The sequence below is a fragment of the Bombina bombina genome, chromosome 4, assembly GCF_027579735.1.
Source record: "Bombina bombina isolate aBomBom1 chromosome 4, aBomBom1.pri, whole genome shotgun sequence".
Taxonomy (NCBI): domain Eukaryota; kingdom Metazoa; phylum Chordata; class Amphibia; order Anura; family Bombinatoridae; genus Bombina; species Bombina bombina.
In genome coordinates, this window is record NC_069502.1 from 792,541,573 (window position 1) to 792,555,480 (window position 13,908).

Below are 13,908 nucleotides of genomic sequence, written 5' to 3' on the forward strand. Positions count from 1 at the left end.
TAATAACAGGGGTTCCCATCACCCAAAAACACCCCACAAGATGCCCACACAGACTTTAAATGCCAAGGCGCACCAAACCGCTTAACTTTGACAGATACCCGGACCTCACACAGAGATACTGCCGCTGGCCGCAACTACGCAGCAGTGAAAAGTGGAGCGCCATCTTTGATCAGCAGCGCACACGCTGCAGCACAAACAGACCTGGATTGAGGGAATAGGCTGTTGGCGGATGGAAGACCCTCCCGGGAGATAAGTATACCTCCCGACTAAGCCCACGACAGATGCAGTAACTTATACAACGAGCGGTAACGACCGCTCATACTCTCAGAGACTGGGGCGCAGTAGGCCCACATAGCAGACTGAAGCCACCGGACTCCAGCAAATATACCCCCTCCAAACCGGGTGATCACACAGGCTAACGGGTACAGTGGGGTGAGACCCTCCTATTTTGCACACTGAGATAACAGCACCAGTAGCACAGACAAGGGGCTAGAATGTAATGGCCTCCTAACGGAATGCACAATCACACTAGAGCCCTCAGTCCTGATCTGCAGCCACCGGCTGAATTATAAATGCGGCCAAGAGAGTGAATTATTGACAACCGATATCAATAACTACAGCAAACCTCACTACATAAAATAAGCTCCTAGCTCCACTCCAATAAAGTATACAGAATTGCAATGGCGTCCAAGCGCCTTCCTAAGGGAGACAAGGCTAATAAACCAGCTGTGACACCATCCACAAAATTTAACTCCTTTTTCAAAACAGTGGAGGCTAAAACACCTAGCTCCCCGCACAGCTCTGATAGTACACATGAGGAAGAGGTTGATAACACACAAATGGACCCTCTCATTCCCATAACTAAAGCGGATCTAAAATTTTTACCAACTAAGGAAGACTTTGCATCCTTCATGACCCAGGTCAGTCTACTTATAAAAGAGGGACTTTCTGATGTCAAAATGGAAATCACTGACCTGGGTAACAGGGTACATCAGCTAGAAGAGCATGCAGAAGAGATCTCAGAACCAATTAACCTACACTCTATGCAGCTCCAACATCAAACAGAAGAGATTAGACAAATGCAGATAGAGGACTTAGATAATCGTGGCCGACGCCAAAATCTACGAATTAGAGGGGTATCTGAAAAAATCCTAAATACCGAACTCCAACAATACCTACAAGGCCTGTTTAATTTTCTTCTAGACAGTGAAGAGACCACAGACATCTCTCTAGATAGAGTACACAGGGCACTAAAACCTAAGCCCTCACCTAAAGCCCCACCAAGAGACATTATTCTACGATGACATAATTTCAAAGACAAAGAAAAACTGCTGAATGCAGCAAGGAAAAAAGCACCAATCTACAAAGATGGTGACACAATACAAATCTTTGCGGATCTCAGTCCGCTCACTCTCACTAGACGGCGGAATGTCAAATACTTAACCACTCACCTACAAGACCACCAAATCCCATATCGCTGGGGTTTCCCCTTTGCACTCAGAGTAGTGAAAGACAACAAGGAAATCATCTACAAAGACCTAGAAGATCTTGATTCCTTCTGTACACAGCTGAACATCCCACTACCGAAGCAAATACCCCAAACTACGGAACACGACGGAAGAGAATCAACGTCAGACCCCTACCCACCAAAGCCACAGAGACAAAAATGGAACACAGTTCCCAAGAAACGTAAAATAGACCTCACCGCCTCTCGCCAGACACCAGCTACCCCAACGAACCCACCTTGAGGCCTAACTTTCACTAAATTGAACTCAAACCTACTAACTCCACTTCAACACCCAAAATGACTTTGCCACCCAAGCAAGAAACTCACTTTAGCCCTTAGGCATTGGCCTATAGTTAACCCCTTTTTGCATCAACAAGAAACTTAAGGATATTACCCCTCCACACCAAACTGTACCCAATGTGGTGCAAACTACTATAGTCAGATCCCTTACAACTGGAGGGAACCCCATCCTTATATATTGTTAGCACTAGCCCTACTTGGGGAACGGTAGTGACCTTAGATTGCTACCACTCTCCCCCCATCTAGATTTAAATTTGAGTTTAGATTTGAATTTGAGTTTAGATTAAAGGGACAGTAAACCTTAAAAATAATGTTATATAATTCTGCACATAGTGCAGAATTATATAACATTATTTAGGTGCTATAGCCATAAAACCCTTTTTTACCTTTTAAAATGTAAAAATGACAGCGCTTTTACAGACCCGCTCTCTGCTCTCTGCTGAGCGGGTCTGTAATATTTAGTCAGCGCATCGGGCCAGCTGTATAGTCACAGCCCGGCCCGACCGCGCCATAGCACTAAGTGCAGCTCGCTCCTGTGTGAATTATATAACATTATTTTTAAGGTTTACTGTCCCTTTAAAAGGAAAGGAAAGGAGATCACCTTTGTATTCCTTTGTGTAATTGTTCTCAATGTTAATTGTTTTAACTTTTATCCTGTTATGCTTATCAATGTATGTTGTTATATTTCAGATTCTCTGCAAAGTCTGGATCGGCACACTGGCTCACACTTTCCTCAAGTCACGTTCACAGCGAACACCACAACCACATAGGATTCTCTTCAGCACACCACACCTATCAGAAACGGGTAACTCCTCCCTACGGTAAGACAAGTCTGGAAGACTTAATAGCAGACCTCTACACGAACACTACACATGACCCCTAGACCACTAACAATCATATCCCAAAACGCTAAAGGCCTGAACTCGCCCACTCTAACTTTCTAGTCAACAAACAGAAATCTGAAATCCTAAATATAAGCTTATCAGATACCAAATTTCATTCCCTATCAGGGATATGCCCATTAAAATTAAGAAAGGACTCTATTAAGTACTTAGGGATTCACGCAGACAACACTCTTTGACAAAAACTACATCACCCTATTAAACAGTACACAACGCGACCTTCAGACGTGGACAAATAAACCTCTATCATGGTGGGGACGGGTCCAGGCCATAAAAATGACCACACTCCCTAGGATCACATACATATTACAGACATTACCTATGCACTTACCTCGTTGGTATTTAAACCGTCTCCAAAGCAGTCTTAATTCCTTTGTATGGGGGAAATATAAACCTAGAGTGAATAGAGATACAATGTATAGATCAACTGCCGACGGTGGATTAGGTCTACCAAAGATTGAAGAATACTACCTAGCAGTCACACTACAAAGGATATTGGACTGGCATGGGTCGCGTTAGATTCACATATACTCAAGGCGCCACTAGTGCATGCGTTGTGCTGGGTACCAAACGACTTAAGGCCACCACAGTGCAGACAATTAGAGATCCACAAACACTTATTTAAGAATTGGGATCATATAACATCATCCGGATCGCACATCTCAACTAGCAGATCTCCCCTATTTCCGATTGTCCTAAACGTTGAAATGGTGGGTGGCCTTGATAGGGGATTCCAGAGGCTCTCTGAATGGGACTACACCATCCCGTTACTAAATTTCACGGAGGCAGGCAAGCTTTTGGAAAGGGACAAATTAACTAACATAGCTCAAGGCAAATACAACAATTGGTTGAAATACGCACAATTACATCACTTTGTACATACATCCCCATTCAAAACCGACCTACTAAGAACACCCACTACATTTGAAACACTATGTCATGGAGGGATTATACCGAGAGGCACACTTTCACTCTCCCGTAAACTTTTAACCAAGAATATTAGGGACACCCTGTCCCCATACACAGCTAAATGGAATATAGATATAGGTAGTCATATAACAGACGACAACTGGGCCAACATATTTAAATTAGTCAAAAAATCCTCGACCTCGCCTGTAATACTGGAGCTTAATTATAAGATTATTCTGCGGTGGTATTTAACCCCGTCAAAGTTAAGTAGTATTTACCCAAACCTGTCAAATAGATGCTGGCGCTGCTGCAGGGGACATGGTAGCCTGATACACATGTGGTGGCGATGCACTAGAGTGCGCCCCCTATGAAGGACGATAGAACAGCATTTCAGCTGAATTAACATTAAACCCAAAAATTGCGCTACTAAACGACCTTCCTAAATTGCCATGTCGCTTGCGACTACTGGTGCTCCAAATAGGCCTTAATAGTGCGAGAAAACTAATAGCCCGTCACTGGAAGAAACGCCTGACCCTCTCTAAAACAATGTGGCTTGAGGAAGTAGAAGAACAATTTATACTAGAACAATACGGCTACTTTGTGAGATCCTGTCACACTTAAATTCAAATGTAGGTATAATTGACAGGCAATACTTAGAAGTGAATAAGAGGAACGCAACTGCAGCTTACTAACAAGAAAAGTGGTTTTTGTTTCACCAATTTTAAGTAGTCCATTAAGTGGGAATGAACTCCTGTGTTTTAGTGATGTTTTAGTTTGACATAAATCAGACAAGATATTTGTATTACATATACAATTCTTAAATGCAATACGGTAGCAATAACGAAAGTATCCTACTGCTGAGACTGCGATTTAATTATTAGCACAGTTCATATCAGACAGCAACGATATTTGAGAGTGTGACTGTTCAACATAAGTGGAAAATACAAATCTCCTCCTGTATTGCAACAGTCTATTTAGGAGCGGTGCATAAGTACAAGGTAAGGTTACCTGTAGAGTTAGTCCTGTATCTTAAGATCCGAAAGTTCTCTCCGTGTGGATGTGTACGCTGAGAGCCGTCTTCGGTAGCTACCGGAAGTGACGTCAGGGTAAGTTGTAATCCTTGTCAGCGGCGTCTGTGTAAGCATACAGGGTAATGCAGTTTCGGTATCGAGTGAGAACTTAGTAACCAATGAGAAGTTGATTAAAGGAACAGTTACTTGTTACAATCTTCGAAGCAAATTTAGGCTGTAATGTAGCGAAGCAAGACTTAAGGAGACTTTATGTAAATCTTTTGAGATCAAACATAACTTTGTTTATTTGTAATCCAAGGCTTTAAGCAGTAGTGATGATAAACACAACCAAAATACTAAGCACTGTGTTACAAGTGCGCAAGACTTAAATAAGGGGAGGTATCCAATGAGAAGATAGTAAAGATTTAAAGAAACAGTAACATGAGTCCTTACATGACCCCCTCCTCAAGGGAGCTGTTCCACAGCTGCAGGACGAGGACGATCTGGATGTCTACGATGGAAAGTGGCAACCAACCGGGGCGCATTTAATTTGGAGACTGGTTCCCAGGAATCTTCCTCTGCAGAATAATGTTTCCATCGTACCAAATATTGAAGTATTCCTTTACTGAATCTGGAATCTAAAATAGAATCAACTTCGTATTCTTCAACATCCATAACTGGATGGGTAGGAGGCAACAAAGTCCTGTTATCTCTGATCTCTTTGTAAGGTTTAAGTAGAGAAACATGCACCGTGGGATGAATTCTGATCGTACTAGGTAACTGTAACCTGATAGCATTTTTATTAATAACACAGAGTATTGGAAAAGGTCCAATAAAGAGACTGGCAAGTTTTTTAGATGGAATCTGTAGCTTCAGTTTTTTTGTGGAGAGCCAAACCAAATCCCCGACTGCGTAATTAGGGGTTTCCCGTCTGCGTAAATCATAATATTTTTTCTGCAATGCTTGGGAGTTTAATATGTTTTGTTGAATGAAAGTGAAGTTCTCCTGAAGGGAGTTGATGAGATCTTCCACTGGTGGGGACTCAGAGGCTTTTACTGGTGAAAAAATAATACGTGGATGGTATGCATAATTCGCAAAGAAAGGTGTCATTTTTGTAGAAGAATTTATAGAATTGTTGTAGGAAAATTCTGCCATGGCTAGGTATTTAATCCAATCATTTTGGTGATAAGCACAGTAACACCTGATGAATTGATCCAACCATTGGTTGATCCTTTCTGCTTGTCCATTCCTTTGTGGATGGAAGGCAGTGGTAAATCTGTGGTCGATCTGAGCAGCTTCACATAATTTAGACCAAAACCGAGAGGTAAACTGACTTCCCCTATCAGTGGTCAGTGTGGGTGGTATACCATGTAGTTTGACAATATGGTCAAGGAATAGATGAGCTGTTTCACTTGCGGTGGGAAGCTTATGGAAGGGAATAAAGTGTGCCATTTTCGTGAAGATATCAACAACAACAAAAATGGTGTTCATGTTGTTGGACAAAGGAAGATCAACTATGAAGTCCATAGAGACATGTTGCCAAGGCATATTAGGTACAGGTAAAGGTATTAAAAGCCCATATGGTGGTCTTCTTTCTGCCTTACAAGTTGTACAAATTATACAGGATTGTATTTATCCAATTATGTCCGACTTCATTTTTGGCCACCAGAAGTGTCTGTTCAATTGCTCGAAGGTCCTGTTAATGCCTGGATGTCCAGCATGAGGTGGATCGTGATGTGTTTTTATCAATTCTAACCTAAGAGAAGGGGGAATAAACACTTTTTCTCCATGATAATAAATTCCATCAGTCTTCTGGAGGCTAGGATGTGGTGGATCTTGTTGAATCTCAGTATAGGCCTGTAATTGAGTAACAAGAGGTGTAGTGAGACCAATGAAACGTTCAGGCGAAATGATAGTCCTCTGAATCTCTTCAAGTTGAGGTTTTTCTTTCTGGCGAGATAAAGCGTCTGCTTTACCATTTTTGGCAGCGGGTCTGTATATAATTTTGGAAATTAAACCTATCAAAGTAGAGACTCCATCTCACTTGTCTTGCAGACAATGTCTTATTATTCTGTAAGTATTGTAGATTTTTATGATCAGTCAGTATAGTAATGGGTACCCTTGTTCCCTCCAAGAGGTGCCTCCAATGTTCCAAAGAGGATCTGATTGCAAGTAATTCTTTATCCCCAATGGAGTAATTTCGCTCTGCTGGAGTCATAATTTTGGAGTAAAAAGATATCGGGTGTAGAGGATCGCTTAATGATTTTTGCTGAGAGAGCATTGCCCCAATGGCAAAATCCGAGGAATCAACTTCTAATGTGTATGGATATGAGGGGTTAGGAAATTGTAATATGGGAGCAGTAGTGAATCTTTTTTTAAGAAAGAGAAAAGCTTCATTTGCTGCGGCGGACCATTGGTAAGGGGTTTTATCTCCTGTAAGACAAGTGAGTGGTTTCACAATTTTAGAAAAATTCTTAATAAACTTTCTATAGTAATTCGAGAAACCAAGGAAGCGTTGTAATTGTTTCTTGGTTTTCGGCTGTGGCCAGTTAGCGACTGCATCAACTTTTTCGGGTTGCATTTGAATTCCTTTAGGGGATATATCATAACCTAGGAAGGATACATTATCGGTGTGAAACATGCATTTCTCTGGTTTAGCATATAATTTGTGAGTTCTGAGTCGGGAGAGGATCCATCTGACATGTTTCACATGTTCTGTTTTATTTTTAGAATAAATAAGAATGTCGTCTAGATAGACAACGACGCAAACATCCAGCAGATCCCTAAACACATCATTTATGAAGTGCTGGAATGTGGTGGGCGCGTTGCAAAGCCCAAACGGCATTACAAGGTACTCGAATAGACCGTATCTAGTACGGAATGCTGTTAACCATTCGTGACCTTCTTTTATTCTAATAAGATTGTAGGTGCCTCTTAAGTCCAGTTTAGTAAATATGGTGGCTTCAGATAGCCTCTCAATCATTTCTGGGATCAGAGGTAAAGGATAACGATTTTTTATCATGACTTTATTTAGTTCACGGTAATCTATTATGGGCCTGAGTGACTCATCCTTGTTGCGTACAAAAAACATACCCGCCCCGGCTGGGGAGGTAGATGGACGGATGAAGCCTTTTTTTAGGTTTTCCTCTAAATACCCTTTGAGGTGTTCTAATTCAGGTTGGCTTAGAGGGTATAGGTGGCCGACAGGTATTTTAGCACCGGGGTGTAATTGAATAGGGCAATCGTATGCCCGATGGGGGGGAAGATTTTCAGATTCAGTCTTGCTACAGACATCGCTGAAATCTTTGTATTCCGTAGGTATATCAGTCAGGAGTGATGTAGTTTGTAATAGAAAGGAATCTTGCAAGCAAGTTGTTTTGCAATAAGGTGAAAGAAATTTTATTTGGAAAGGTAACCAAGTAATGGAAGGGTTGTGCACATGCAACCATTTCAAACCCAAAATAACATTAAAGTGGGGGGATGGTAATACATCGAATACCAATAACTCAATATGACCTGATAAATTCACAGTGAGGGGAACAGTCTGTTTACAAATGGGGCCAGAACTGATAGTGGAACCGTCTATCACTCTAATGGGTACAGGAGTTTTTTTTACACACAAGTGGGATGTTATTTCTTAAGCAATAGTCTTGATCAATAAAGTTTCCACATGCCCCTGAATCCACAATGGCATCAGTCATCACCTGGCTTTGGTCCCACTGTAACGAGAGATTGATTAAACAATAGGATGGATTGGAAACATTTTGTAAAGAAGAGATATGTGGTTGTAACTTACTTCGTTTGTTTTTAAGGAGAATAGGGCAGTCTTGTACAACATGTCCAGGATTTGCACAGTACATACACAGGTTTTTCACCTTCCTACGTAATTTCTCTTCTGGACTAAGCGGTCCCTTTATAACTCCAATCTCCATGGCTTCAGTTGTTGATTTAGGGGATGACTGAAACATTGGAGTAGAAGGAGAAGGCAATGGTCTAGGTTTGGTTTCAGTCCAAGTTCTCTCAGCCTTTCTCTCTCTAAGCCTCCGGTCTATTTGAATTGCCAGTTTCATAACACCTTCCAAGGTTTTGGGTATCTCTACTCTAGCGAACTCATCTTTGAGGGATTCAGAAAGTCCCAATCTGAATTGGTTTCGCAAGGCAATTGGGTTCCAGAGTGAGTCATTGGCAAGCTGTTTGAATTCACTGATATAGTCCTCCACAGGACGTTTCCCTTGTTTAAGAGATCTCATAGATGTCTCTGCTGCTAGTTGTACATTTGAGTCTTGGAACATTTCATCCATAGCTGTGAAAAAGGAATTTAGGGAACCAAGTATGGGATCGTCAGTTTCTAATAAGTTGTCAGCCCAATTCCTTGGTTCACCTCTTAAAAGGGAAATGGTTGTTAGGACTTTAAGTCTTTCGGTGGGGTATGTTCGTGGTTTCATAGTAAAGATAAGCTGGCATGCATTTTTAAAGTGTCTATAGTTTTTTCTATTACCTGAGAATACATCAGGTAGGGGAACTTGTGGTTCCAAAGTCATCTCCAGCTGATTAGACTTTACTGCAATGGAATCTCTAATTACAGATTTTAAAGCTCTGTTTTCAATTTCCACTTCATGTAATCTTTGTGCTAATTGATCTACCTTTTGAGAAAGGTTGTACACAACTTGTGATATATCTGCTGGTTCCATTTCTCGTGGCTTAGTATTATGTGAGATCCTGTCACACTTAAATTCAAATGTAGGTATAATTGACAGGCAATACTTAGAAGTGAATAAGAGGAACGCAACTGCAGCTTACTAACAAGAAAAGTGGTTTTTGTTTCACCAATTTTAAGTAGTCCATTAAGTGGGAATGAACTCCTGTGTTTTAGTGATGTTTTAGTTTGACATAAATCAGACAAGATATTTGTATTACATATACAATTCTTAAATGCAATACGGTAGCAATAACGAAAGTATCCTACTGCTGAGACTGCGATTTAATTATTAGCACAGTTCATATCAGACAGCAACGATATTTGAGAGTGTGACTGTTCAACATAAGTGGAAAATACAAATCTCCTCCTGTATTGCAACAGTCTATTTAGGAGCGGTGCATAAGTACAAGGTAAGGTTACCTGTAGAGTTAGTCCTGTATCTTAAGATCCGAAAGTTCTCTCCGTGTGGATGTGTACGCTGAGAGCCGTCTTCGGTAGCTACCGGAAGTGACGTCAGGGTAAGTTGGAATCCTTGTCAGCGGCATCTGTGTAAGCATACAGGGTAATGCAGTTTCGGTATCGAGTGAGAACTTAGTAACCAATGAGAAGTTGATTAAAGGAACGGTTACTTGTTACAATCTTCGAAGCAAATTTAGGCTGTAATGTAGCGAAGCAAGACTTAAGGAGACTTTATGTAAATCTTTTGAGATCAAACATAACTTTGTTTATTTGTAATCCAAGGCTTTAAGCAGTAGTGATGATAAACACAACCAAAATACTAAGCACTGTGTTACAAGTGCGCAAGACTTAAATAAGGGGAGGTATCCAATGAGAAGATAGTAAAGATTTAAAGAAACAGTAACATGAGTCCTTACATACTTATGCTGCAATAGAATGGACACCTTTCTAGATGCCAAGTTTATCTGGCAGGAGTCCCTACATACTACACTTATTCCACATGCCCCTCAAGCTACTACCACTTCATATTTTGTTTTATTAATATGTTTGTTTATTCGTTTATTTGTTACTTGGAATCCATGTTCCCCCCTGTCCCCTCTCTTACCCATCTGAGAGCCTACATGGACTAGCTGCATTAAGATTATGGAACTACAGCCTACAAAGTATCAGTGAAACACATGAACATTTATCTCTAATTAACAATATTCTATCTTATGGACCATTATCATATTGAAATCTGTTATTGTGAATATTTAAATTTTCAATAAAAATAACATTTAAAAAAAAAAAAAGAGCTGGAACTACAGAGAGTCCAAAAGGCTCTCTCTGCTTTTAAGCAACTCCTCTATTATAAAAGTAACAAGGCGGACTCGCTTTTGGTGGGTAAATTGAGGAAGCGGGCGGCTGCGGCGAGAATACCTTACATTGTTCAAAACAGCAAGAGATTGTGTGCTCCGGCGGCCATTGGGTCAGCCTTTGCTACATTCTATGACAAACTTTATAAAACATAGCCGAGAGCGAACACCCTCGCTCGGCTTCGGTTGCGGAGGTCGGAGACTTTCTCCGGGGATTACAACTCCCGACGCTCTCAGAAGACGACAGAGAGTCCCTCCTGGACCCGTTTGATAACAGAGAAATCTCCCTACTTCTTAAAAATCTGAAAAATAATAAGGCCCCGGGACCAGACGGTTTTCCCGGCTTTTTCTACAAGAGATTTTCCAAGCTGCTGATCCCAGTGCTAGGGCCCCTTTTTAATGAAATCAAAACAGACGGGCACATACTGAGAGAGAACCTGGAGGCGTCCATTGTCGTGATTCCCAAGCCAAATAAGGATGTGACACTATGCAGTAGCTACCGCCCGATTTCATTAATTAATGTTTATACGAAACTCTACTCAAAGCTTCTAGCAGATAGGTTGGTTAACTTACTCCCCGCATTAATACAGTCGGACCAAGTCGGCTTCACCAAAGGCCGTCAAGGTCCAGATAATACAAGACGCCTGATTACAATATTCTCGGATGCCCGTAGAAACGGAACCCCACTGGTGGCCCTGTCCCTTGATGCCGAAAAGGCTTTCGACAGGATCCGGTGGGAATACATATGGGAAGTTCTTAGAATATTTAACTTCCCTCCCCAAATTATCCTAGCTATTCAGGCTCTCTACACATCCCCCCCATGCGCGAATCAGAGGTCCAGGGTTCTGTTCGCCAGTAATAAATATCTCTAACGGCACCAGGCAAGGGTGCCCCCTCTCTCCTTTAGTGTTTTCTCTGGTGATGGAACCATTTGCCCAAGCGATTCGACTTTCAGACACAATTACTGGAGTCCCATATCCGTCACGCGAGGAACGGATTGCCCTCTTCGCGGATGACGTGACTCTATTGCTGACTAATCTGGAATCTTCGATTCCTAAGGTTTTTGACCTGATTGAACAATTTGGGAAGTTCAGTTACTACAAATCTAATGTAGATAAGACTGAAGCATATGCCATGAATATCTCGGCAGAGCAACTACTTATTCTCCTAAACAAGTTCAACTTCCAGTGGTCAGCAAAATGTCTAACCCACTTAGGCGTAAGTCTTAGCGACAATGTGGACACCATGATTAAAATTAACTGACAAACTGATAGCTGACATCAAATCCCTGACAGTGACGTGGGACCACCAGGAAATTTCCTGGTTGGGGCGTGTAGCTGCACTGAAGATGTCGCTTCTCCCGAAGGCCTTATATCTCTTTCGATGCCTCCCTCTCAATGTTCCCCATCGGATCCTTCAGCAGATCCACGGTTCTTTCCTCCGCTATGTGTGGAGACACAAGGTCCCCAGAATAGCATACAAAACCCCTCAGAGACCCTTCTCTAAGGGTAGTATTGCGTTTCCAAACATCTATCTATACTATGAAGCGACAAGACTCACTCATATTTCTGCGTGGGGAGTGGAGTCAGATAGGCCAGGTTGGTACCATCTGGAACAATTAGCCCTACCAATAGACCTAGATCTCCGTGATGCCGTCTGTATCCCTAAACACGCGCACCTCTTTGCTCAGATCAACAATCCTATTGTCAGCCATTCCCTGCGCATCTGGTACGAGCTGAGCCACCGGTCGGGCGTTTCACCCTACCCTTCCCCGATTCAGAGCCTTAAGGGCTTGCTGTGGAGCTCACCGGAGATCCACTTCGATTTCTGGAAGAGTAAAGACCAAGATTTCTGATCTATACCACTCAGGAACTCTTTTAACTGATTGGCTGGCCCCAGTGGGGAAAACCCGCTATGGTTCAGATTTGAGAGCTATAAAGTGCTCAGTATAGTCAGGGCCAGGGGATTCCCTACGACTTCTCTCCGAGAAAAAAACAAAGTGGGAAAATAGATGGTGCCAGGGGGGACTGAAATTCCGTCCTATATCATTTCACTATGCCACGCTTCTTGATGACTGCACACCAGGCTTACCATGGCAAATACGAGCCTGGAGCCGGGAATTAAACACAACCATTTTGGAAGCTGATATTACATATGCAATCACTCTTTCTAAGAAGACGCTTCATTGTGTCACTGTTTTTGAGACATATATGAAAGGTGTGTTGAAATGGTATAGAGTCCCGACACGACTAGCAGCGATATACCCGTCCTCCACCAGAAAATGTTGGAGACTGTGCGACCTGGAAGGTTCTGACCTCCACATATGGTGGGAGTGCCTGAAGGTTGCTCCTTTATGGAGGGAGGTTGAACTACTGCTTAGTTCTATAAACCTAGATGTGCATCTAACACCTAGGATGGCCTTACTCCACATTTTTCCGAGATCCTTTTCCCTGAGCGCCAAAAAGTTTTTAATCTATGCTTTGGCGGCTACTAAATTGTGTATAGCTCGGGCATGGAAGCAGACTGCGCCCCCCAGCTTAAACGAGGTTTGTGAGGTGATAAACCATTTTGCAACCATGGAAAGATTTGTCGCTGGGGAGAACAATACTCTTGATTCTTATTGGGAGACGTGGTCGGACTGGCTTGAGCTCGGATAATTGGGACCTGTCTGTGATCCTGTTTTACAGTCGAACCTTATGGAGGGAGTCTAGATGATCTCCCCCTGGCATTCAGAACTCACCCACTCCCCCCCCCTTTTTTTTTTGTGTCTCTCCCTTTTTTCCCCCTTTTTTCCTCTCCTATTCTCTTTCCTCTTTCTCCCTTACTCTCCCCATGAGGGAGATGTGTGATCTAATTCGATCTTTATACCTCTATGCATCAAGCTTTCTGGAAATCTAGTCCTTGTGCCAAGTTGGCTCAATTCTACTCGTTTTCCTATTAGGGCTAATGAGTGCCCGGTTTCTTGTTTTTGTTTTTCCTATACACAATAATATGAGATGGCGTACAGTTGACTAGCAAGTTTAAATGTTCCTTTCTCTTGTTTACTATTCTGATAAGCGAAATGTATGTCTCTATTGAAAGTGATCTATGAATACATTTTGTTTATGGTATATTCTGTTATAACGATGCTTTGATACTATTGTACTACGCATTTCTTTTCAATAAAAAATATTTGAAAAAAAAAGTATAGTAAATTGCTCCTTTAGGTTTATTTTTTATATGAAGTAGCTGTTTTTGCTAGTTGAACCACAACCCATATAAATGGGAT